Source organism: Ambystoma mexicanum, chromosome 7q, assembly GCF_040938575.1.
Source record: "Ambystoma mexicanum isolate Mex_15411 chromosome 7q, UKY_AmexF1_1, whole genome shotgun sequence".
NCBI classification, from domain to species: domain Eukaryota; kingdom Metazoa; phylum Chordata; class Amphibia; order Caudata; family Ambystomatidae; genus Ambystoma; species Ambystoma mexicanum.
This window is the reverse complement of record NC_090941.1, coordinates 512,693,872-512,721,459: the sequence shown is the minus strand read 5'-3', so window position 1 is coordinate 512,721,459 and position 27,588 is coordinate 512,693,872.

Here is a 27,588-nt window from a genome sequence, read left to right as displayed (position 1 = left end):
GGACAAGGACTGTAGGCAGCCGGAGTGAGGCAGGCTGCAGAGCAGGGAGCCCGGAAAGGGCACTGGATCAAAACAGGATAATACAGGAACAGCAAACAATGTAGCAGGTCAAGGCAAACAGGAGCGGGGAGATCTCAAGATGCAAGACACTGTGCTCCTGCAGGCAGCTGCTTATATACAGCCCTGCCCTGTTCTGAGGCAGGCTAATTGACAGCACCTGGGGCAGAACACCTGATGACAATCTGCCTCCTCCCTCTCTGGTCCTGAGCAGGTGGAAGCAGCACTGGCCACTAGGGCTTCTGGGGATTGTGGTCCCAATAACGATGAATGAGAATAGCCAGGAATTGAGGACTGTAGCCAGGTGCATTATGGTAAATGTAGTTAATTGAATAAAATAAGAAAGAACCAAAGTTGAGAAAATGGAAATAAAAGACCAAGGCGTGAAAAGGAGTTGTTCAAGGAGTATTAGGAGGATAAATGAGTACCAAGTAGTCCATGATGGTTGCCAATGCGTGTGCCAGTGGGGCGGGCATGACAGTATGCCCCTCTCCATGCCCCTCTCCAGGCCCCCTGAAGACTGACCAACAAGAAGAGCACGTCCAAGGCCTGCCACACCGCGAGAGAGTCTTATACCAAAAAGGCACATCACGAAGCACCAAAAACTGTTTAATGCTGCAAGGTGAGAGTCTTGAAGGGAGGAGACATTACCAATGTTTCGAACTTTTGAGGTGGAATTCAGAAAAGACAACTTCTTAGGGACCCAAAATCCAACAGTGCTTTCATGAACTGAGGAACTGTGGAGATGTGCTGCAGGCTCCATGGCATACATTGCTTTGAAAGAAGTGGTCTTCCTTAGGACTGGCAATGGTACAGTGCTGAAAGGTGGAACCAGAGATTCAGCTGAATTGGTTGCTCTAGGACGGTCGTCCAAATTGTCAGAAGCAGCAATGGCAACATGAAGATTTGCGACAGAGACTTCAGGAGTAACAAAAGTTGCAGGAAAACCATGAGTTGCAGGAAGATCAGGAATGGCAGTAGGAAGTTCAGATGCTGTAACAGCTGGAAGTATAGGTGTCACAGGAGCACCAGCCGACAGGGACGCAACTGAGACTGATGGCGTCGTGACTGGTAGTTTAGGTGCTGTAGAGGCACCAACAGGATCAACCGGAGCTGTTGCTTTAATAGGAGAACTTTTAACTGGCTTTGCAACAGGTACTGTCCTGGCAGGCAGAGAGGAAGGGGGTGCTTCGACTGCAGTGGGAGTGATCTGAGATGAGGCATCAGTAGCAGATTCAGGAGTACTAGCAGGGGGAGCAGCAGAGATTGGGCTAGCAGATCTTGTAACAAGTAGCATGGTGGATGTAGGACCAGGAAAGGGTAAGCCTTCCGAAGGCTGGCCTGCAAAGTCTTGTGTGCCCAAGTTGATACATGAATCTGGGGTATTGACAGTAGGCAAAGTTGGATTCCAGACAGGTACTGGGTATGTTTCAGGATCTGACTCATGGTCAGGAGTGCCAATGTTCATAGAAGCAGAGTACATCTCAGATCTGGTCACTTCAGTAGAGGCTGTAAGTGGGAGTAAAGGACTGACATCAAGGGCAAGAATGGAACAATCCTTTGACTCAGCGGAATGTCCAGTCAGATGATTACACTTGATCTTTGGTGTAATGGCCGTGTGAGCGATCTGGCCCACTGGAGGAGTCCATTCTTCACGATCTGAACGACAGCCTGTGTTACTGTGGCTAGTAAGTGAATGAGCGGTGTCAAGCTTTAACTGGTATGTATATGCCAAGTTCAGGTCTTCCAACTGCTCTGCATAAGTCTGTATCCTCTTCTGTGTTACCAGTACAGGCCTTAATCTGTTAAACTCTAAAGACAGAATGTCGGGTGTAGGACATAGTGTCAGATGGTCTGGTAGATTGTGTCCCTTAGCTAGATTCTTATAATACAGATAGACAAATTCATCATAAAGGTCTTCGGTTTGTCTTTTAAGGCTTAAGAGTTGTTCTTGTAACAGGTATGTTCCATTAGCCTGTTCTACAGCTTCAGAATCTGGTGTAGCAGAAAATTCGGATGTTGCAGTAGGCAGACTGACCTTAGAGTTATCATGGTTAGTAGTTACTGGGGAAGCATTAAGACAACCAAGGGTCAGTATTGGTCCTTTGTACCCAGGACCAGCTGCTCTAACTTCAGGATACTGAATGTCTTGTCCTATTAAATGAGTGGTATCGGTAGTCTGGGGAGGTTGTGTAGCTTGCCAAGCTGATCTTGAGGATGTCACTTTGGCAATAACGAACTCTGGTTGAGAGTTTGCCACAATGAGTGCAACATCTTTGGTTGAAGCAGTGTCAAAAGTAATGCCAGAAAGCGCATGAGTGTTATCCACTGGTTGGGCTAACAAAATCTGCAAGAATTCATTATCTTGCTGTAGTTCTTCTACAGATAGAGACTGTGGATCATAGTTGCAAATATAATAGTAGTTATACATAGTAGGGTCAGAGAGCCAGTGAGTGTAGTACTGTGCTTGTAAACCTTTGTTTACTAGGGCGAGTCTGTCCTTTAAACTAGGGTTTCTGTTTGCTGTCCTTGGGAAAACTTTAGATTTTTGTAGAGGTTTCTTGAACCGAAAAGAAGGCATCTTTGGTCTGTGTGTGCCTTTCCTGCCTATGGAAAAAGAATCTTTTTGGTCTTGCATTCTGTCAGGAATGGCACTCTGTCAAGAGTGGCACAGGGTACCCAGGTAGATTTTGGGTGGCTGTGCCGAAGTAAGGTAGCAGATAAGCACACACAGCAGGGAGTTAAACAAGAAAGAAGAGTATGAAACTGTAGCTGTGAGCCAAAAGGGGCAAAAGATACAAAGGTACAAACAAACTGGATTCCCTCTTGGGTGTATGCTGAAATGGGAAAGAGTGTTCCACGATCCTTAGGAAACTCCAGCCTTCTGCACAGATTGCTATAACAGAGGCCCACGCTGTATGCTCATGGCTGGGAACAACAGCAGTGGGTGTCTGTAACACTGAAAACGCGACAAGGGAAGGGGCAGAGGTTGCCTGCCGGAAACCAACAGGCAAGCTCTGTACAAAGGGATTATATAAGACACATGAGAAGACAAGAACAGATATATCCACAAAAAGGAAGTCAATGAGCAATCTAGCAGAAGGAAATGAAGGAAAAGCAGTTAGACTGAAGTAGATAACCTAAGGTGGGGTACAGAGGACTCATTCAAGAGAACAAGGGAGCAGCAGTCAGGAAAACAGAAGGGCTGCAAAGTAGGAAGCAGGTCTGCAGTCAAGAGTGGCACTAGGTGCAGGCAAACTGTAGTGGACTACGGAGGACTGTAGTAGGCTGCAAGGCAGGGAGTCCAGAAGAACAGGACAGAGAGAGATTAGTAGTAGGCGACAGACAGAGAGCCCAAAAGAATAGGGCCGCTAGGTAGGGAGCCCAGAGGAGCAGGGCCGTAGGTAGCTAAGTGTAAAACAGTCTGTAAGGCAGAGGAGTGTAGCAAGCCGCAAGGCAGGGAGCCCAGAGGACAAGGGCTGTAGGCAGCGGAGGGAGACAGGCTGCAAGGAAGGAGCCCAGAGGACAAGGACTGTAGGCAGCCGGAGTGAGGCAGGCTGCAGGGCAGGGAGCCCAGAGGACAAGGACTGTAGGCAGCCGGAGTGAGGCAGGCTGCAGAGCAGGGAGCCCTAAAGGGCACTGGATCAAAACAGGATAATGCAGCAACAGGAACAGCATACAATGTAGCAGGTCAAGGCAAACAGGAGCGGGGAGATCTCAAGATGAAAGACACTGTGCTCCTGCAGGCAGCTGCTTATATACAGCCCTGCCCTGTTATGAGGCAGGCTAATTGACAGCACCTGGGGCAGAACACCTGATGACAATCTGCCTCCTCCCTCTCTGGTCCTGAGCAGGTGGAAGCAGCACTGGCCGCTAGGGCTTCTGGGGATTGTGGTCCCAATAACAATGAATGAGAATAGCCAGGAATTGAGGACTGTAGCCAGGTGCATTATGGTAAATGTAGTTAATTGAATAAAATAAGAAAGAACCAAAGTTGAGAAAATGGAAATAAAAGACCAAGGCGTGAAAAGGAGTTGTTCAAGGAGTATTAGGAGGATAAATGAGTACCAAGTAGTCCATGATGGTTGCCAATGCGTGTGCCAGTGGCGCGGGCATGACACATGCATACATATTTCCTCCAGACAAACACACCAAAAAAACAATATGGACAACATATACACCATTACACTACATATAAAGTGCAAAACATAGCAATTCTGTACAGCAAAGACAAACATACTGACTATGGTCCAGCACCCTAAATCCTCAACCATGTGCCACTATTTTAATAAATGCCCAGCAGCTAATCGCTTGACCCCTAGGGCTAAACCTTCTTCTAACAGTGTCCAATTCGCAATTACTTTTGTGAACACTTTTACTTTGTTGACTACTCAGGTTTTGGCCTTGCAGATAATTCACAATGATCCAGTCTTCCTCAGGGCTGAACACGATTTATCACAAGGAATCCTTAGATGGCCTGAGAAGCAAACCATGAGGTACCAAGTGTATTCAATTTGTTTAAGTTGTTCATAGTAAAACCACTCCCCATCATCCCATAAAGTGCTCCTCTAACTAATTAATACATCTTACACAGTAGAATTGATGCTAATCTGATATGCTATTTTTGTTGCCGCACTCCTCGGTACTGATACCCCATTCAAACGCTCAAGGTACTGGCAGCCAATGGGTCTCATTTCTCCCCCTTGGGGTGTACAACTATGGAAAAAAACACAGTGAAACACACCTAGCTCAAATCCACTATCCTTATTGTGACTGGTATATCTGGAATGCCTATTATAACTGGCCATCACTGTAGGACAACAAACATAACTGTTTCTTACTGTGGGATTCACAAAATGCTGTGCACACCACTGGTCTTTGAGGATCGGGTGTGCATCATCCACTAGTCTAGTTCCACTCTTCCCTGATCTTCATTACACCAATTAAACAGATAGAGACTCATAATGCTCATAAGGCTCTAAGGGAACACTCAGGGGCTTCAAATAGCACTCATGAAACTTCAACAATGGAGTGCACACGTAGAAACGCATGTCCATCCCAACCTGCCTCTTAGTCTAAGGAGTGTACCCCCACCATTATGCTGCACTCACCAGCCACATGTCACCTACTGTTGTCAGTGCCACTGTGGTACGGGTTGTTGGTTTTCCTGCGTGCAGCCATATTACATCCTAGAAGGCTGCATCCTATGTCCATGGTGCAGTTGTGCACACCTGAAAACTCAGTGCTTCTCGCGGTGCCCATCTTGGGTTTACTGACTAGTATACTAGTAGTCCAGACCCTCTGTCCCCACTTGGTGGCCATCTTTGATGTCTGAGCTTGCTAATCACTACTCAACCACCTACAGGCTTGCACCGGCAAGTACTACTGGGTAACATCTCTTCAATTTCGTGCTGGTCAATTTATTTATTGAGGGAACTCCCTGTAAATTATAATTGTGCAATTGTAAAACACCCATGTCTGATTGAGCATTTCGGGTAGATCAAATGTCATATTGGCCCCCATTATGTGGCACATTATCATAAAACGTATTATTACCAGGGCACTCGGATAATCGCCATCCAAAGCCCATATATGAAGTTTCCACAGCCCACATGGAAAGATACATCTTATTGAACTAGTATCTTAGTGACAGGTTCTTTTGGTGAGAGAAACCTCATTGTTCCTTAAGTGATTTAATTCATAAGTGCTACCCATCGAAGTCCCACTTTTAGGCCGGCTTTATGTGTCCTTAGCATGGAAATCCAGGTTTGCTCCAACCTGAACAACAGTGCCGCCATAGAAAAGTTATTTCGGTCTGGTTATGATATGGGATATGGGTTGTAATTGGTCAATCACTAACCATTTAAAATCATCTACACCATGTCCCATTTCCCAAAAATGTTGAACCAAAGGGGCAGTTAAAGTTCTGTTACGAATGCGGCTTCGATGTTCATTGATCCTTACTGATGCATTTCGCATTGGTCGTCCCAATATAAAGCAAGGCACAAGAACACAGGATCCCATAAACCACACTGGTCAAATTGCAGTTGGTGAACTTCCTAAGTGACCAGTGAAACGTTCCATGTTGTAAGAAAGGCATGGTATCAAAGTAAGACAGACACAAGTGACCGCAGTTCAAGGGTGTTTACTGAACTTTCTCAATGGTATGATAAACGCCTATCCAAACCTAAATCTAAGATGGGATCAAGCTACGACCATCAAATAATAATAATGAAGTACTAGTAGAGTTTCAGCAAAATAAAAAGGGCCTACACTAAAACAAAAACTATTGTCAATCCTTACTGCTAAGTTATAAATAGTGTGGGGTACTGGTTATGAAAAACAAAGAAGTGTTCACAAAATGATAAGTCAGAATGTTCAGGCCGTTGGCCTCCTTTGCCCACGTTTTCAGCACAGGCCAAGGCAGTTCACTCAATCATAGCACACTCTTGGGTTTCTTCAGCATGAGGACACAGTTCCATAACAAACATCAGGGCCCTCTACGCCCAACTCTCAAGTCATCAAAAGTCTCTTGCTTCAGTGGTCCTGATGAATCAAACAAACAAAAAGTTCCTTTCCAAGTTTTCAAGTAGGGTGATTCCCTATTCACCTTGGATCCCCCTGCGCCGGGTTCAGAACCCTTTTTCTTCCACAATTACTTCTCAGGTGACTCATGGTTCACCCCGGATCTCCCGCAGCTGGCTCAGATCCCGTTTACACAATAAGTCTCCCTCAGCCGGGTTCGGACCAATTAGCATTCGTATATCTCTTCTCGGTTGACTCACGGTTCACCCCAGATCCTCCACAGTCGGGCTTGGCTTGACCCATTGCAGGACCCTTTCGATGTTATGGTTCACTAATTTTCACACGCTCAGTTGGATACCAAACATAGACCTTCAAATGAGCACACACGTGGCCCCGGACCACTCTGTATATGGTACCTATTTCGGTTTCATAAAGTTCAATCACATATGAGTCACCTTTTACATACAATGTTGCTGCTTCCAACCTTGATCGTAACACAGTCCGGTCTGCTATCAGTCTCTCCGACTCACCAGCTGTGCTGAATTCATGGGCTGCTTTGTTATGATATGATTGATATGATATGATTGGTTACTTATAACGCGCTTAATAAGCGTGGACCCGGGGATAGAACCTGTGTTGCTCCGTGTCGTCTTGCTTCCAAGGCAAGCACGTTGCCGCTAAGCTATAATCGGAGCCAAGGACAGTACCACAGCGGCAATCGCTTCTCCCCGCCTTGGCCAACAATGCGAGAGGGCCCTGAGTACCTTCGACACACACTGCACCATTCTTCAGCCGTAATTCCTGGTCTTGTGTTTCTTTTCCTCGAGGCCTCTTGAAATCACGGTTCTTCTCTGAAAAGATCATGAGTAGTTCCCTCCTTCAGCTCTCGCCCGCCTTTCTACTCGGTTTAAACTGCCATCTTGGAACGGCTTCTTATTTGTGTGCTTTGCCTTGCTCAGAGTGTGCTTTCGTGCTCCGCCTTTTATAAGTGTGGGGAAGTGTGATGGAAGTCAGGTGTGTGTAATTATCAATAATTGCGTGACTCTGCCTGACCCTTTTGTTGGGACATGTCAGTTATACGGCTCGAATGTTTGTGATGGGAAAAGGGGGCGGGTTGAGTTTCTAGGTATCCCCCCCCGAAAACCCCTCATCCAGGTGATCCTCCCACACGGTTCCACCCCCAGGAACTAGAGCCAAAAGCGATGGTCATGACCTGGCCAGCTGGATGACAGATCCCCGGGGACTAGCGGGTGAGACACCTCCAGGTTTCTCACAATGTGCAAACTCCTTTGTTCTAATTGTCAATGCACAAGCATGCCAGGTGCAGCATGGATAAAGGCCCACTACAGGTATTCTCTGAATGTGGCTTGTAAGGTGTTCTGAAAACAGCTGCGTGGATCACTAGAAAATGTGAAATGTAAAAGCCTGTCACATAAGTTCTTAACCCTTTTGGGGGCAAATAGGGGCATATGTGTCCTGCTAGAAAAAGGGTCTCCTTAGTTTCTCTCCTGGGTTATGTGTTTGTTACCAGAGGCTTGCTGCTTTGTTGCCTTGATTTTTGTATTAAAGAAACCAATCTGAGAGATCAGCATATGCTTATTGTGAAGTTTCTATATGAACAAAGTATTAGGAGGATTGATGTTATGGGATCTCTAATGGTCAACTGTGGCAGCAATAGAATGGAATGAAAATAATATTGTGAGATTTAATGAGCAAGTACAGCATACTTTTGTTGATACCACTATGAACCAAAAGATACGTTTTTACTATTTGTTTAAGATGTTTACATCATTTCAAGAAACTATTGCACTTTAATCCAGTGTACAGAAAGAGCTACGGAGGGTGTGCAACATACACATAGTTTTGATAAGATGGTATGTGAAAATAAAGAAGGCTAGAATAAAGAGGATCCTAGACATTAAGAATAGTAATTTAGATGTGTCTAGCATGAGGAATTCTATTAGAAAAGAAAAACAGGGATTGCGAAATTGGCAGAAATGCTATAAGCATCACCCCATGCAGAATGACAGGGAAAAACTGCTTGAGGTCATTGTGGGGAAAAGTCTCATTGGACCTCACCTCTGCATTTGACTTAGTAGACAGAAAATTGCTCTGGTCGAAACTGAAGAAATGGGGATTACGATATGGTCTACTTAACATGCTGATTAATTTACATATGGACACCACAATTCAGGTTTGCTTAAATAATGTGGGACTGAGGTCTAAGGAAATTAAGCCTAGATACGGCCTGAGGCACGGGTACGTTTTAGCACCCTGCCTTTTTAATATGTGTGTTGCAAATGTAAGTGATGTTTTAATGAAAGCTGTTTTTATAGCACCTACAGTGAGAGAAATTAAGCTATCATGGCTCGCTTATGCTAATGATTTTATTCATTTAGATGAAACCCCAATTGGACTCCAACGTATGATAAAAGCTTTGAACAGTGTATATGTGATAATTAATTAAAGATCAATCCATTGAAGGCAAACGTTAGGAAATTCAGTAGAAAAGAGAAAAATAATCAAATGCGCATGGTTCATTGATGAAGTGTGTCTAGAAGTTGCTAATAGCCTAGTATACCTGGGTCTTCCAATATTGGCTAACCCTAGTAAAGCACTTTTTCATGAGACGTTAAAGAAAAAACGATTTTGACCGCTGCTTGAATGAGGAGTATAAACAAAAAGTATAGAAAATTCTCCTTGGCTCTAGTCATTCATTTTTATAATGGGAAAGTAGTACCAACATTAATCTACGCATTGGAGGCAAATGCATTAGATTACTACGAATCATTAATTTGGAAGAAGGTTTTATATTTTTTGCTGAACTGTGTTCCAGTGGTGACTATTCGCCATGATTTAGGGTGACAGTCACCGAGAAGCAGAATGGTGTGGAAGCTTGGGAGAGAGGTGATGTCTGAGACTGGTACTCCTATTGGCGAATTTGTGGTATATTGTCTAGAACAACTGAGAGCTTTGGATCCCACACAGGAAATACTAGCTATAGATCCTCAAAAAGGTAAAACAGGAGTTATAAAAGGACATGAAGGAAGAGAGAAGCAAAAGACAGCAGAGAAGGAGAAAAATACTTACCTGGGGGCTACAGCCTCGTGCAGCCCTCCAGGCATCTGGGCATGGTGGGCATGGTGGGCATGTGTGGAGCCCCCTAAAGCGTGAGCCAAGGGCCCTAACTGCTTATGCAAGGATCCCCCGAAGAGTGAGCCAAGGGGCAGAACTACTTATGCCAGAGGCACATCGACTGCCACAGGGCCCTGCCCGATGTCAGCCAATGGGGCCTGCCCAGAAGATTTAAAAAGGGCTTAATGCATGCTGGTGATCATTGATGACCCTCACTCCAACCAGGCAACCCAGATGAATGAAAGAGGCCATGGAAAGTCGTGGTGATGGCGGGCAGACACCCATTTGTGCAGAGGGTGGCCCAGAAGACCAGGAGAGCATAGGTGGCCTCATGTAGTGAACCAGGCCACCCTGAAGAAGGAGGCGGGACAAAGCCCCATCTATCATGAGTGGACAGGCCCCTAGCCAGCCTTTATTGTAGCTTGGCAGCCAGCCCTCAAGGTGCCTGGGTCATCAGAGACAGGCCTTGAAGGTGGAGAATTCATTAGGACATATGAAGCCTGGGAAGAAGGAGTTTGTCATTTCTCCTGGAATGTATGTTGCAGTCATGCAGAAGCTGGGATCAAGCCATCCGAATCTCTGCATCAAGGCAGGAATCTGTTTTAATGGATGGGCGAAGAGCAGTTTCAGAATGTACAGATCCTAGCCTGAAGGACTGCATGAGCTGACTCCTCTACAGTGCCTCCTGGTGTTGTGGACTGTTTGCACCGACAGGAGCCTGCATTCGGCAGCTGGATTCATCACTGCGCTGAAGCCCTGGACAAATTGTACACGGCAGAGCTCACTGATGATCTTCAAGTCATGACTGGCCTGTCGGCCCAGAGACCATCTTTATTGATCTGCAGCACAGACTGTGGCATCGCACATAAACTTGTCTTGGATTTGGCAAAGAAGCGGAACCACAAAATCCTAATGCATCCCATCAATAATACAGAAGAGGCAGAGAAGAGAGCGAAGGGACCCCTAGTGCAAGGAATGGCAGAGGGTTGTTGTGTTTTACTGGAGAATATCTAGAATTCCACACGTTTGATGACATCACTGGAAGAGTTCATCAAAGAGAACAAGAATCCCGACAAAAACTTCCATCTCTGGATCACCGCTCAGGCCTGTCTGCTCTTACACGTCCAACTGCTTCATTACATAGTGACAATTGTTGTTGAAAGGATGAAAGGAGGATTAATCCAATCATTGAATTTTGTTGACCCCAAACCCCTCAGCCAGAGCAGATGACCTGAGTGGCCAGCTGCCCTGCACAATGTCTGCTTCCTTCACTGTGCCATTAGGTTAAGGACAGACTTTGGGGTGATGGCTGGATGGAACTACAGAGACGCGCTCCTGTTTGGCTGTGCAGAACTCATGGAAGGCCTGTGACTTTTGAAAGAGGAGTGCAAGGGGGAGCCTGAGTCGACCAGTGGTGGACAAGTGGTGTCATAGACAGCAATCATATACCTGACCAAATTGAAATATAGGATCCCACCAGCTTTCTTCACCCCTGATGTCCACATGGGCACCTTGGTGCAGTCGCTGGAGGTGATCCCACAGTTCTTGTTGGATGTCCTGGAAGCATTCCACATGCACCCATCTCCAGCTGTCCGATTTGGGCAGGAATATTACATATTTTCTCAGCTGCGGGTGCTGTACGAGACCGGGCCACAGTGCGGTGGAATGAAGCAGCTAACTGGACCTGGCATTCCAACTTCTCAGAAAGTGTCCGGACATACTTCGGTAGCAATTGCCTAATTCATGCTCAACAAGCTGGAGGTGGAAGTCTCATGAGCCCGATGACACTGACGTTATGGGATATCTGCTGTTCCCTCATACCCAAAGTGCCCAGGGGATGGAATCGGGACATCTTATTGGAACGTCTGAAAATGCTAGGAGGAAACACGCCCTTTAATTTGTTTAATAATAAGGAACTGGAGCAGCTCATGGCACTGCTGTCAGAAATCAGGAGAAGTTTGCAGGCCATAAAAAGTGCCATGGAGTTGGAAAGCACGTTGGGTGACCAGCTTTCTGGGACAGTGTTGTCAGTAGTGAATGGCCTGCATCAAAGAAGGACTGGTGTACACTGATGGGCAATTTATCCTACCGCCATTAATGTACTTCTTCGGTGTGGATCAGTGAGCAACAGCAGCACATCTTACATTTTGAGAAGATTCTGTACCTGGGCAGAGACAAAAGCTATTGGATTTGGGTTATCAGGAATCCCAAGGCCTGTTATCTGTCATAAAGCAAGAAACCATCCGCCAGCATTCAGAGTGAACAGGCAATTCTGAACCCATCTTTTTCAAGACCAAAATAACACAACGAGACAAAGACCACATACAGGATCCTCCACATGAAGGAATGTTCATCTACGGAATCCATATCTGGGGTGTATCATGGAACAGGACTGTTGCTGAACTTCTTGATTCTTCACCAAAGCAAAGTCCCAGCTGTCGTCCATCTGCACTGTTTGACCATGTCAGAGGACATTGGTGTGAATGATTCCTTGAAAGAATCGGATGCATATTCTTGCCCAGTTTACATCTCTTCAACTTCTCCATGTGATCCAGTTCTCCAACTCGATGTTCAGAAGGAGAATGTGACATCTTCCCGATCGTCTCTTAGAGGCATGAAAGCTACCATCCACCCATTCTAATCTGAGCATCATCTTTAATATTGGTCAATACAAGCTGACAAGTCAGATCAACAGAGTGAAGACAGTGGAACTGTTAAATAATATCTATTTTCGTATTGATATTCTGAACACATAATGTTTCAATTGATATGCCAAATATCTTAAATCCATTGTGCTTCTGCATGGTGGGATTTTAGAAGGATGGGTGCCATAGTTCTTGTCAAGCAACTAAGAGGTCTTTGGTATGCACACTTGTAATATATCCTCATTTCAGTTACATCACTAACTGCTTCCAATTCCTGCAGGCTATACCAATGATAACATTTGATGTTTAACACTCTGAGTTGTAAGAAACAATAAACTGGGCTAAATCTGGACAGAGCAATAACAAGCTGGTCCAAATCTGGATGACTACTGAGCACATTATCCTGAGTGACGAAGCAAATAATATTGACTGCACAGATTCATGTAAATGGCAGAATCACCCAATTCAGTAATAAAGGGGAAAATACATCAGTCTAAAAAATAAATTAAAAAAATACAAGTTAACAAAGCAGTACAGTTGAGGGATTGGATTAATAAGCGAGAAACAGTTGGGAAGTTCACTTACTATTCCCAGTTGAGCGTAATCAATAAAAGAGTGGTGGTGGTGGAACTGTGTGTGGTAAAATTACCGAATGTGTATTATTGAAATTATTACATGTGATTTCTCTTCAATGTACTGGGAAGCAATGAAATTGTATGTATTCATGGTAATCTTCCTAAAGAATCAGCTTATCGCAGATTTTGCAAAAACCTGACGGTAAAAGATGATTTGTAAGATCTGCTGTTAGAATGTCCTGAACTATAGTCACAACAGATAGGAATTTTTGACAAATTTGTGAAAACCTTTGCCTTAATTGACGTGAAAAGCTTTCGGTTAACATTGTTTGGCGGAAAATCAGCATCGTTGATACTTGCAATCATCAGATTTTTAAAGCTATGCCAACTGCTATGTTATGTTAAATGTATTGTACCGCACACTGTCGCCACCTGCGTGGTTCCTTAGCGCTCTGGCGGGTCTGTAAAGCAGGGGGAGAGGGGGGGTAACTTAGTAGGACTGAGCGGGATAAAAGAGCAAAAGAGCTGTGATGTGCTGTTGGCAGCTTTGGTAACTGAGCCTAAGTGTGTTTTTGCAGCTGTTAGTCACCATGTGCTGTTGTGCAAGGCTTTGTGTGGTTTGTTTCGTTGTCCTAAATATTGATTTTAACGTTCTCTTGTTAATGAAATTGTTTACTATTCTGTTTTCTGAAAGTTTGTATGGTGTAGTTTGCAGTATGTTAAAATTGTAAAGGTTTATTTTAAAGCGTATAAAAAATTAAAAAAATAGTAATCCATAATATTACCGGCCCCTCTCTTCCACATCCCAGAACACCATTAGTAATCCGCCACATTACCCCTGCTCCCGGCATTCTTGTCCCAGTACCCCCTTACTACTCCATTATCCCACCTCACCCCATCCCCATCAGTGTTCCTCACACACATCCCTTTTCACAGTCTTTCATGCAGATACCCATCAGAGTTCCTCACATGCATTCTCTTTACAGTTCTGTGGGTGCATCCTCATATCAGCCCCTCTTCCTCTTCCTTATTCCTCTGACTTTGTTTCAGTCCCTCTTCCTCGTGCCATTTCTCCTTTGTTTGCCTTTTTGGGTGGCAAAGTGGGGCACAAGGCATTGTCAAATGCCATGGCATGGGCAAAGTAGCCCTGGGCAAAGTAGACCTGGGCAAAGTAGACCTGGGCAAACTCGACCTGGTCGTAGTCCTATGACTTATCCCGAGGTCCAAAGCCCAGCATTCGGGAGAACTCCAGGATGCGTAGCATAGAAACATACTGATACATTTGCATCCAACCTCAGTTATGATATTAAAATGCATCTGGAGTGAAATATAGCATATCAAAACTCTTTTAATTGAGTGAAAAAGCTTGTGTTAAGAAACAATTAAGGTTAATCCAAGCGCAACAAAACCATTAATATTGAATTAAAACTTTGGTTGAAATTACGTAAAGGAGACAGTTTTATGCAACAAAACCCAATGAAATTCAGCAGGTGTTGCAAGACACTGTTGTGCAACCTATGAGCATACTGATGAGATCACTGATGACACACCATTTGTGTTCATTTATGGCATCATTTATCCCATCATGGATGACGTCACTGGATGCTAGAGCACATTGATGACATCACAAATTACATCACTTATGGCATCACTGGAAACTAAATGTCAGTGTGACAAATTCATGTCCTTCGGTTTAAGACATTTGAGAAAGATTCTACAGCTAGGCATTTAGTGTATGTTAATAAAGGATAAACAATCTATGAGCATTAAGATGCAGGGGGAGTAAAGCAATATCATCCGCGGAGTAATAAAGACACTCTGTTAGTTAGGGAAATTACTACTGACCTTCTGAATGGAAAAGGAAGAACAACACAGGCTGTAGGGAAGAACATTACAGCTTTCCTTCCACAAGTTCCAGCTAAAATATATAGTGAAGTCGGTCAAGCTGTGCAAGTTTCCAATGTAGCAGTGAGTGTTCATGTAGGGGTGTTGAATAGGGCCGCCTCATCATGCAAACCTGTATAAATAATGTAAGCGACTTCTCCTAAAGCTCTACCGAATTTAAATAATACCTCATTATTTAACGCTTGTATGAGTTTGGAGGATGAAATTCAGAGCCTGGAAACAATGCAGGCTTGTTTAAGTGCCACCCCAAATCTACTGTTCTCTGTGTAGAAGGAAAAGTCAATCGATTAGGGGAGTCATAATGAGAGACCTTTTGAGGGGTCTTGTGCCTCGTTGCTTTTGCAGGCATATGAATCCTTCCAACCAGACTCCTCTATGGGAGGAAGTTCTTTAGCGGCTCTGAATCTAGTGCTTCAACCACTGGTAAGGTTGTACGAAAATATCAGCATGGAAATAAGATCCCATACAGGGGTGTTAATAGAGCTTCAAACTATGGTAAGCACCTTAATGGTGCTTTGTGATCAGAGAAGCAAAGAGGAGGGGAGTAATGTTGGCCAGATGGAGAGGTCGCAATGTGAGGCACAAGTGTTGAAATTCACAGAATAGTCAAGTCTTCCTGAGAAAATCTAATCCAAGGATACGTGGAAGATGTCTCAAACACAGAAAAAGACAAAATATCCAAAACTGGGCCCACCCAAGAACAACCCAGAAAGGATCGAGAAAATGTTGAAGGAACATTTTAAGGTCAGCAACGAGGTGTGAGAAGCATGAGGGGAATGGAAAGGTAATAGATACTGTTATTATATCAGGCTCCCGATTGACAGAAGTGATGATGGAAGGTTCTTCAAAGGGGTCTTGTGAAAAGGATTGTTTGGGAAAGGGGATGTTGAGAAAGATGGTGGGTGTATGGCTAAAAGAAGAGAAATGGTTAGAAAAAAAAGATGAAGAAAGGTAAAGACATAACACTTGTCTGGGCGCAAACATGTAGCAGAACACGGGTGAAAGAGGGGATTGTGATAAGGTGATCTCTTGTATATCTCCTTCTCCTGTTAAACCCCCTAGCTTAGGCTCCCCTCTGACCATAGCTTCAGTAGCATCTCAGTAGCATCTCAGATGTTTGATGAAGTATCACTGGTGTTCCACACATCTAGGGGTGGACCTGAATGTGGGAGTAGAGTGGGAGTAGAGTATGAGGGTAGGAAAGGGTAAAGAAGGGAGATAGAGTGTTGTACTGCGATGTTGAGATAAAAGAGGCGAGCCTGGGGCTTGAGTCTCAAAAAGGTTTTATGCATTGAATCTATTTTTAAGGAGGAGTTTAATATCTCAGTGAATAGGTCAAGAATTCTATTCTTGCTAAAAGCAATTTCTGCGCTAAGTTCGATCTCCTCTGTCGACCTTAGGTTAGTTGATTTATTTGATGATGACTTTTTCGGTAAATTTAAGGTGCATTTTTATTCTCCGTTGATTTTTAACCTTATATTTATTGCACGACAGGAATTTTTACGGAGGGGCTTCAAAATATATAGAGCAGGACCTTTGTCACAGTGAATTCGGGAGTGGTGAAGGGACAGGAGGTATGCAGGTGAAAGACTGGCCCAAACTTATGTTACAATGTGGATGCAGGTGAGTGGAGGTGAGTTATTGTCAATGAAAGGTTTGGGAACTCCATTGATTGGACATGGATTGCCTTCTCCCTTGGTTCAGCTGTCTGCCAAAGACCAGGTTTTTAAAGATGTATTGCTCTCCCTTCTTTGCGGGATCATAAGAGAGCTTAATAGCTTTATGAATAATCAAATGTTAATATTTCTTAACAAATATGAAATAATAGTTTTACAAGAAACATGGTTGGTAGAGTCCCTGAATATAAATGGATACTCACTTGAGATAAGGAAAGCTAAGAAGAGCAATTAAGGGTGTTCTCCTAACAGCAGTAAAATTGGGGTCAGATGGAAACTGTCACTGGTGGCCTCTGCAGATTCCTATTTGATTTTGATTTTGGGATGGGCGTAGGTACTAAAGAAAGTTGTGTGGTACTGCTTAATGTGTATAATAATCCATGGGGGAAGGATGTGATGAACATTGATTTGGAAATAGAAGAGGAATTTTTGAAGTGGACATCAATAAACCAGTATTGCCCTATTATTGTCGGCGGGAATTTACATTGTACCTGAGTAGACGTACCTGCCTTCAAGTAGAGGATTTATTTGATAAAATTGACTGTCAAAAGAGCTTGAAGGTAACCCTAGGAATATCCAGTAGCAACAAGAAGGACTCTCAAGGTATGATATGGGCAAGGTTTGTGGAAAGGTGGAACCTCTGTAAAATGAATGAGTTTTTCATTGGAGATGCACCCTGCCAATCCACCTGGTTTGGTTCGGTCTCCTTAAAGACATTAGACCATATTTTCGTCACAGTGTTACCCAAAAGAGATATTTAGGGCCTCATTACACGGTAGGCGGAGAACCATGGCGCTATTAGCGCCATGGTTCATGCCGGTAAAATACCGGCACCGCCTTGGTGGAAAGGGGAACTACCGCCCCATTCCAAGGTTGGCCGGGCGGTAATTCCCCCTTCCACCATTGCCCTTCCCCATTCCCATTTTTGCCCCATAGGGCATAATGGGAATGGGGAAGGTGCTAATTACGGTACCGCAAATTGCGGTACCGTAATTAGCTCCCTGGGTCCCTTTGCGGGTTGGTTTTTAATGCCTGCAAAAAGCAGGCGTTAAATACCCCAACCCGCAAAGGGACCTCGTAGTAAGGCGGTAAGGATTTACCGGTACCGGTAAAATACCGGTACCTCTAAACCCTTACCGCCTACCGTGTAATGAGGCCCTTAGTCTTTTGAAGTGGCAAAAACTGCTCTGAGCGATTATGCATGGTTATCCCTGCAACTTAGGTGTTCGGGGGCATAGGAACATTGTGCTAATTTGCAGTGCAGATATTTATCATTGAAATGTGCAGGAAATAAAATTAGACAATTTAGAGTGAATAATAAGAAAATGAATCTTAGAATTCGGGGGTGTTGGAACTCTTGGACTTTAGAAGTGAGACAGAAGTACTATTCTCCTAGAGTCTTGTAAGATACTCTGGGTATTTAGCAGCCTGTTACACAAATGGAAAAAAAACATTTGGAGAGCAGGCCATTTGGTATGACACCCAGAATAAGTTTTGATATTGCAGTTAATGATAGGAAAATGCAAATGCAGAAGGAGGTTTGACATGTGAGGACCTCGGACAGTTAGTGAGGAAGCCCAGACAGTATTATAAGAACTGGCTGAACGATCCTTCTGTATCTTATGGATAATCGAGAAATGATGAGCAAATTAGTGGCGAAGGATGGCAGGGATATTTGGTGAATTTTAAACAATCAGGATAGGAAGCAAGTTATTAGTCAGACCTGCTATGTCTCTGAGGCCGAGTGGGTAGAGTATTTCTCTGTTATCTTTGAGAATAAATGGGAAAATGCTCAGTTTACTACAGATAGGCGAATTGACACCTGGAAAGTGAATTTTGATAAAGAGGATATTGAGTGTGCTCTCTTTAAGTTGAATAGCTCCCAGGCATGTGGACTGAGGGTGTCACGAATTTCCTCTGAAAGGGTGATGTTGAGCTCTGGGCAGATTTTCTGCTTACTCTTTTTGACCAAGTAGAATCATAGTTGACTTTGCCGAGGTCTTGGAATGATGCAATTGTAATGCCTATTTATAAGACTGGTGAGAGGGACTCCCTGGCAAGCTATAGGCTGATTGTTCTAATTAACACTTCATCCAAAGTGTTAGCAGGTTTGGATCTAGTTAGTTGGGATGACTCAAGCGAGAGGTTGAGTATATTCCAGACTGGCTTTATGAAGGGAGTGTGAACTGTTGTTAGCAGCCTTCTATTATCCTGTGTGGCAGGTGCTATGAGGAGGCCAAATGGCTCCCTTTATGTGGCCAGTCTGGATCTGTCTTCAGCCTTTGACAGAGTGGACCGCGCTCATTTGTGGAGGAAGTTGGCTGACTGGAATATAGAGCCGGGCCTTTTAAATATGTTGCCTTTATTTCATTCACACAATAAAATCACACTGCGTCTAAATGTGGAGCCTGAGACAAAAGTGCATCCTGGCCTCTACCCTCTTTAACTTATACATATCTGACTTATGGTCCCAGCAAATGACTTCTTGTATTTTTCCTCCAAGGTTAGGTGATTTGAGAGTGAAATGCATCATGTACATTGATGACATTATCCTATTTGATTAAACCCCTATAGGCCTGCAAAATAGACTGGATAGGGTTGCGCAATATATCACAGGGAATGGCCTGACCATCAATCCAGATAAATCTAGGATACTGTTGTTCCAGAAGGGAAAGAAGGGAAAGAAGGGAAATAGATTTTCATAGGTGATTAATGGTCCAACGGTAGAGGAGGTGGGCCAGTTTGTTTATTTGTGGCACGTAATTGCTAAGGCATCACATACAAAACTTGTAATGGCCAGAGCTGAAACAAATGTGCTGCCATTTATTTCCTTTCTGAAAGTCATTAGAGTAAAGAGGTGTGCATTTTCATTGTTGCCCCTAATTGAATTCTATAGGGCAAAAGTTACTTCTCCTGTGATTTACGGTTTAGAACCTATAGGATTCGGAAACAGGAAATGGTTTGATGTCCAATAAGGCAAAATATGGCAGGTGGCTTTAGGCCTTCTCAGTCCTGTTCAAATAAGTGTTATATTGTTGTAACTGTGCCTTCACTCATTGTCCCAATATAAGTGCAATTATCTTGCCTTATACCATACAATCAAAGAAGGGAGGAATGACACTATGGGCCTCATTACAAGTTTGCTGTCGGTAACTATGGTAACACCGGTAGGCTGCCACCAAGCTTGCAATTTTTTCTGGCACCCGCGAATGGGCAATTACTGGGTCATTACAGCCACGCATTTGTTCCCCCCGTCTTTACGTTACTATCCTTCTGTGGAATTCAGAAAACTCATAGTTACACTACCCACAACTTCTCTTCTTTTCCTTACCATGCTTTGAAAGAGCATGCTGTGGACTTCTTAATATGTGACTGATTTAAGACAGACAATCTTTTGACATGTCCTGAAGGCTGAAGCTACTCCTTTTAAAACTGTTTCAACTCATAACTTTGTACAAATGGCACATTTGATCAATTTAAGAACAGAGACATTCACATCGAATAACTTCAATGGAATGTCTTGATTAGGAGATACCTATCTATTACTAACAGAATCTCATGGCTAAAAAATTATATTTATTTTAAGTATGAGATGGTAAATGTGAAATTAGCATTGACTCAAAAATAGCCCTTGAGTTCCTGTACTTAAGTTTGAAGTGTGCTGTACTATTATGTATATATACATTTAATCTCTATCACTTTCAGTTGTAATTTACTCTAACAATTCTTCCATACATGATATCAGAAGTGATGACATACGTGACATCATCAAATATATAATCAGTGATGTCATCAGTGTGCTCTCATTTTAAGTCATGTCATTGATGAAAGTATAATTGATGCCAAAAGGGATGTAATTTGTAATGCCATTAGTGTGCTCTTGGTTCCAGTGATGCCAGCAATGAGGGCATAAGTGGTAATGTTAATGTTAAAGGATATTTGTACCACACACTATCACCACCGGAGTGGTCCCTGGCGCTCTGGCGGCTTTGAAAAAAGGGAGAAGGGGGGTGAGTTAGTGGAAATGAGCTGGAGAAGTGCAAGATAGCAATGATGTGCTGTTGGCAGCCTCGGACTGGTGGGTCTGTTGACTGGGCTTGGGATGTTTTAGGGTCGATAGTCATGTGCTGTTGTGCAAGTCTACGTGTGCTTAGTTTTGTTGTTGCAGTGTAGTGAAGTTAGCGTGGTTTGCTGCTTTAAGGCTTGTGGTTGTGTTTGGTTCGAGTTTGAGAGGTTTATGCAGAGGAGTGGAGTTGTTAGTGGGTTGGTTGATTCATGATTGCACGCTAGGTCCAGGCTAGGCAGGAGAGTAATATATCAGTCATTGATTTGCCTCTATGTATGCACATGCTAACATTTACAATTCTATCCAGATGCGACGCAGGCTAGGTTGAGGATTCCAACTAGGTAAGGCTCAGGCTAACATTCACAATTCCATCTAGATGTGGTGCATATTAGGCTAAAGAATTCCCTCTATGTGTGCACAAGCTATCATTCACAATTCCGTCTAGATGTGGTGCAGGCTAGTCTAGCGAATTCCCTCTATGTGTGCACATGCTAACATTTACAATTCTATTCAGATGCGACGCAGGCTAGGTTGAGGATTCCAACCAAGTAAGGCACATGCTAACATTCACAATTCCATCTAGATGTGGAGCATGTTAGGCTAACGAATTCCCTCTATGTGTGCACATGCTAACATTAACAATTCTATCCAGATGCGACGCAGGCTAGGTTGAGGATTCCAACTAAGTGAGGCACATGCTAACATTCACAAATTCCATCTAGATGTGGCGTATGCTAGGCTAACAAATTCCCTCTATTTGTGCACATGCTAACATTTACAATTCTCTCCAGATGCGACGCAGGCTAGGTTGTGGATTCCAACTAAGTGAGGCACATGTTAACATTCACAAATTCCATCTAGATGTGGCGCATGCTGGGCTAAAGAATTTCCTCTGTGTGTAACCTGCTAACATTCAAGTTCCTAAATGCCATATCCTATCATATAATATCATCTAGGTGTGGCATGTGCTAACATTCACCATCCCATCCAGATGCAACACAGGCCAATGTTAGGAATTCAGTCTAAGTGTGGCACATGCTAACATTTACATTTTTCATCTAAGTATGGTGCATGTAATTTGGAATGTCAAAGTAAGGGTAAGTGAATGCTTCAAGGATAAGTAAAGTAAAAAAGGATGGCTATGTGCACATACCACCCATGATTGTTATACTCGTGTCCCCAGGCACATTCCACAAATGCTTACATTCACCATGCCAATCAACAAACTTACCTGCATCATGCTGAATACTTACACCATCAACTGCATGGTTTTACACTCACACACACCTTCCAAAATCCACTTTGTAATATTTTCTAACATGCACCCTTCCAGCATCACAATGAGACGCACTACGCCCCTGGCATGCCCTGCAGAACACAGACACACCCATTGACATGCCCCCAAATGCATGGGCACTCCCACTGACACACACCAAAAACATACAGACACCCACCGACATGCCCACAATTCACTAGACACACCTGCAGAAATGCCCATTCCACATGGCCAGGAGAAGGAGAAAGAAGACAGAATGCACGCCACTGAGGCGTGCACATTACATGTCGGATATCCTGACTCGGTTATTAGGCCACCGAATGACGGACCATACGCTAGATGTCACATGTATATGACAACCACTCAAACTATGTCAGCAATGTCAACATAGTCAACACAATGCAAGATAGACACAGGACATACCCTTCACACAGTGACAAAGATACATACCAAGACACAAACAAACAGAACGCACACAGAGAGTCCAACACATATGTGACACCATAAAGAACACGCACCTCCTATAATCATCAAACAAGCTGCACACTAGGAAAAAGATGCACCTCTTGTCACATGAAATAAATAACACCTGCGGACACAGCCAAACAACGCAGTACACATGGATAAAACCACAAAATGCCACACACATACCATTCACAGTCAAATGATAACACCTACATCTGTGACTGTAAAAACAACACACATGCACCTAACAAATGTATGTACCACACTTAACAAAGCACTTGTTCACTACCAACTTGAATGTTGCGACTTACATGATGCAGCAACATGGGCTGCACATGTGTGGAGGAGGGAAGTTTGGACTGTTTTCTTACTCGGTTGGTAAGCAACATTCTATGTTCTAATTTCTTATCTTTGCTACACTTAGCAATTCTGCGTGTTTCGCATGCCATTTTTGCCTCAATATCTGTTTCTTCTCTGCTCTGTCATCCGACTGCCTCTTTCTGCTGGAGAACGCGTTCTTCCTGCCACGGACTGCCTTGTTACTTTCCTGGAATTTCACCTTGCTGCTGCGGTTTGTCGGGTGGAGGCTCTTGGATTTTGTCTCCCCCACGACGCTGTGCCCGCAGCTCCTCCCGCAAAGTTGACGCACCTCACGCTTCTCGCCATCCAATCAGTGGGCGTGTCTGATGTCTGCGGACATCATGCCTGGCCTTGATTGGTCCGGGGGAGTGTCCACAGTACAAATAGGGAAGTGCATCCACAGACTGGACCCAGATATCACACATTTTATTCCGTACTTTTGGCCATTTTAAAATAAAATACTGGACAGATTTACACCAAAATTATAAAAGCATGATTTTGGGACCAAGCTGCCAGTCCTGCCACAAATTTGGTGAAAGTCTTTCCAGCGGTTTGGGTTGTAGGCACGAGCAACATTTTGTTTCAATTGCATCTATAAGGACTTCCAAACATTTTGGGACCCCCTTATAACTATGCACCCCCTTAACGAAACCACACCAAACTTTGAAGAATCATTCCGAGGGGGGCCATATATGATTTTTGCAAAGTTTTGTGAGGATTTATCGATGGAGCAAAGTTAAAAGCCGCCCAGAAAATACTCTTTCTATGAGTTGAGCAACTTAACCATAACCACATGCCCGCTACCGCAAAGTGAGAACTTAGCGTAACACAACCCCTGAAATTCAGCCAAAGCCACCTTAATTTCGCGCCCCCTGTTGTGCAGCCTATTACCACAATGATGATATCACAGATTAAGTTCTCACCTTAGCATCCATGCAACTGTTTTTTCCTTGAATTTCAAAGTTTTGTTACAATGTATTGGTTACCTTAAAGTCCCTGCAACTAAAGTTTTTACCTTGAATTTCAAGGTTATACAAGGGTTTTGTTATTCCATAGATTTATGCCGCACATAGCCAGTATATTATAGAACACTACTAGACGACTAGCCATGGCCTTTGGCCATGCCAAATGTCCACTTTAAAACAATATCAGACCACTAGCCATGGGCACGGCCACTCAATATTTTAAAACACTTGCAAACCCATCACTCATTGCATGACCACAAATAACCATATTTAAGCAGCATGGAAAAATGGTAAAAAATGGCCGGCTGCAAAAATAAAATAGGCCCAGGTATTGTTGCCCCCATATCGAAAATCAAAATCTGGCACCCATGAATGCATGCACATTAAGTGAACACATATCTTAAAGTGAAATATACAAATATATTTCAATTGAACTTCCCCTTACAAGAAAGTGCCCATGGCATCTGCCCACTTGTCCACGCCAGAGAAGATCCAGGGTCGCTGCCTGCAGTCGAGTGTCCACCACCAAAATCCAAAGATGGCGTCCTGGGTGGTCAGACTTGGTGAGGATCCATAGTCCAGTCCAATGGTCGTGTCCAGGTTTCCGGACACCATTGTGAGGTCGATGCTGCAGCTGCAGTACCAAAGAACCTAAAGGCAGTAAAACATAAAATCTCAAAGGCTGACACCTGATTCTGCCACTGCACCCATCATAACTGAAAGTCATCAAAGGCCACCATGGGTCTTATCTTCTTCAGCCAGGCCTTATGGAGGTCCATAGCAAGTTTCACCTTTGTGGGACATCCACAGCTGGAGTAACAACCCTCCAATGGAGACATGAGCGAAGCCCAAAGGTGCTGCCTTTCTGGCACCTCTCGACATCGACATCCCATTGACTCATTCTTCCAACAGAGGCCATCCTCGAGGGGTCTCATCAAGTAAAGCCAAGAAATTACACCACTTTGCCTGCCAAAGCACCCAAGGTATGTTGACGAGGAAAAGCATCTTCCATCATCAGGATTCATCCGGGGGTCCCAGATTTGTCTTGGATCAGGTTCTCCAGTGGCTTCCCAGGTACTTTGGGGAAGTCACATCTGTAGAAAGAGAAGCAGACTATTATTGAACTTATTGGACTGGGCTGTAATATACAAGATACAGAAAACCTTAACTATTCCTTACAGGCTGCCGAGGTGGAGGAATCCTCACACAGTATTGTTTAGTTACTCGAAAAAAGCATTCTCCAATGTGCGTAATCTAACCAGCCTTCCTACAGTAATCTATGAAGTTACACCTTGTTTAGAATTCTCACACTTTTAAATAACTCTAAACAGTTGCTGCATTTCTACTGAATCTAAGTATATTGTGGAACCAGATAGTGGGTATATTATTGCCATTGTTAGGATGGTTTTGCCCAAGTACATAGTGTGATATTTATGTCTCAGGAGGATAGCTCAGGGGCAACGCGTTTGCCTTCTAAGAAAGTCAACGCGGAAAAACACAGGTTCGATCCCCGGGTCCAAGCTTAGAAACCTCTGGGTATTAAGCGCGTTATAAATAATCTATCATATCATGTGTATATATTTATCTGAAACCTATTTTATATAAAAGTACTCTGTTAGCACATAACATTGTGTGTGGACATTCCTTTGTGGGGGCTTGGGGATTCACTATACCTAAGAACCTGCCTGCATTCCATCCCTTGAGTCTCACTCAGCCTTGGTTGCTCGTCCATTGATACCATTAGAGAACCTTGGCTGGGGTGCTCTGTGCCTCTACCCCAATTGTATAGGGACAGAAACACAGATACCCCCATCCAGTCTTTACAATTTGGGGCCACCTTTTTCCCAGTATCTTCTGTACTTGGCAAATTACTAGATTGTAAAACTCCATCAATTATCTTCTTCCCAGTACTCCTGGAAGATGAATTGGGAGCAGACTGGATGTCTATTTTAGTCTTCCTGGTCTTGGTGGTATCAATATACCACCAATCACAACCTCTATCCTACTCCATTTTCCCTCACTAATCTACCCAACTCACTTTCTTGCAAATCCACAAGAGACTCACTGGACACCATGCCACTGGAAACAATTTAATATAACACACATAATAAGTATACTTTTACATATTTCCTCAACTTCTGGCGATTTTCATAATGATACCCAGATAAACTTTGAACAAGGCCTGCTCGGGGAAGAAATCCAGCATTTGCTGGGGAATACTGTGGTGAGTGTGAACCACTGTGGGCTCTTTAACAAGATTGCCACGTTGTTTGGGTCTGATTGTTTTTGTATGCGCTCTGTGCACTATCACCTCCCGCTCTAAATGCTCCTGCCTCTCTCCAGCCCCCCTGACCTGATTGGCTCATCTGCAAGCTGCTTACCCAGCGAGGTTCTAGGCCTGCTCGGGGAACAAATCCAGCATTTGCTGGGAAATACTGAGGTGAGTGTGAGCCACCATGGGCTCTTTAACAAGATGGCCACGTTGTTTGCGTCTGATTGTTTTTCTATGCGCTCTGTGTGCAATGGATTCTCCCCTCGCCTACCGCTTCCTGCTCCGGCATGCTCCAGCATGCTCCCGCCTCCCTCCAGCCCCCCTCACTTGATTGGCATCCTGCTGCTCTTAACACACGCTCCCAGGGCAGCCCTCTGCCCGGCAGCCCCAGCAGCTAAGGGCCGCAAGGCAAAGGATGGCTCCTACTTTGGTGGCTCCAAACTGTGTCTGCAGGTGTCAGCAGGGAAACAGCCATCAACAAGCAGCAACTACCAAAGTAAGTATGGCATGCGTGGGGAGTAGAGAAATCACTCTACTCCAGAAAGCCCTGCCACTCTACCTTAACTCAGAACACAGCTAGCCAGGCTTCTAATACTAACCAGCTCCACAAAGGGTGAGGATTGTAGAATTGTTAAACAAGCTACACTGGGATAGTACTGTGAACATTGGCCGGCGTCGTACTCTTGGAGGAACTGTTAAATTTGCCTTGATCCACATCTACACAGTGCAACATTGGGATGGAACTGTGATTATTAAGACAAAACTGTGAATGTTAACCGGCATCGCTGTCTTGGGGAATCGTCATCATTAGCAATCTCCCACTATGCAGAACTCTCATATTTAGATCTAACAAACCATCTAGACAGTATTGTTAGACAATGCTGCATCTAGATATAAATACGAATGCTAGATTGCCTCGCATCCAGACAGAACTGTAAATATAAGTCTTCCCCGCATTTATTTGTAAATGTTAGCCAATGCCAGACTTAGAGACACTTGGAAATATTAGCCTGTGTCACAGCTAGACAGGATTTTGAATATTAGCCAAAGCCACACTTAGACACATTTGGAAATATTAGCCTGTGTCACATCTAGACAGGATTGTGAATGTTAGCCATTGGTGTATCTAGATAGAATTATGAATGCTAGATTGCCTTGCATCCAGATATAACTGTAAATGTTAGTCTTAGCCGCATTTAGATAGGACTGTGAATATTACACATATATACACATATAATGTAACACCTGTTCCCCCTGTACATACGGTATATATTGTCTACTTTTTTTTTTCATAATGTGCAACCTGTCTGTTTCATGCCTATTCTGTACAAACTGCCCTTCTTACAATTTATTGTATATAATGTATGATCCTGTACAGCAATGTTACTTAAACTGAACAACCCTCTTGATGCCTATTGCGCCCTGATACCCTCGGGTCTGGTGTGCATTACAAATATTAAAACAAACATTAGCCTGCGTCACATCGAGACAGGATTGTGAATGTTAGCCAATGCCACCTCTGGATAGAATTGCGAATATTAGCTTGCGACACATCCAGACAAGACAGCAAATGTTTTAGCCCTGCCACATATAGATATATTTGTGAATACTAGCACTCGTCATATGCAGACAAGATTGTTCATATTAGCGAGTACCTCATTAGATA